Genomic DNA, 823 nt, shown 5'->3' on the forward strand with positions numbered 1-823 from the left:
CTATAATGAAGTATGGATGGATTTTGGTTGTGATGTTGATTGTGGGTTGATTTGTGGATTGATTGGAGTAGTTTAAAATTTGGTAATCACGTAAACATAGCCGTCGTAATGCCCGATTTACCTTAGACTGTTTTTGTTCATAACTTCAGGACCCGTGAACTCACTGTAAGAGTCTGACCATTGCCATATTTATATATTTTACGAGCTTCGTTTTGATATGTGGTTCGCTTGAATCCGATGTACGGTTTATGAGAAACGACTGTTTTAAGTAACAGCGTTTCGCGAACGAACCATTACCCCTCGCCTTAATTTGAAACCTTTGTTAAGGCCCTTAAATGACTAATTGGAGTATGAAACAATTATTTAAACTGGATTAGGCAGTTGATAGGGTACTCGCAAAAGAATCGCCTTAAAATTCTTAATGGTTAATTTATTAAAAATGGTGGAGCTGAGGGTACTCGAACGACTTATGTGATTCGTTAAGCATAGAAGTGACCATAAGCAAACATTAAGGTTCAATTGGTTAAAGTCTAGTTTCTCAAGCGACCGGGGTTTAATTCCGACTTATGTTGTTGTTCATAGGTTACCGGACCCACTCTAAGCTTAAGTCTATCCGGGAACACTCAGGAAAGTTTTCTACCCGTTATACTGTTGTTGTGATGTATATATGTATATGCATTATCTTGCAATAAGTGCATGATTGTTATTAGCAAATTTTGCGATATATTGGAGCATGCTGATATGGTATATATGCATGCATGTTTCGTAATCTTGATATCTATTTGTTGATTCAAATGCTTATAAGTTGCATAATACCTATGCT

This window comes from Apium graveolens, chromosome 7 (genome assembly GCF_009905375.1).
Source record: "Apium graveolens cultivar Ventura chromosome 7, ASM990537v1, whole genome shotgun sequence".
Classification (NCBI taxonomy): domain Eukaryota; kingdom Viridiplantae; phylum Streptophyta; class Magnoliopsida; order Apiales; family Apiaceae; genus Apium; species Apium graveolens.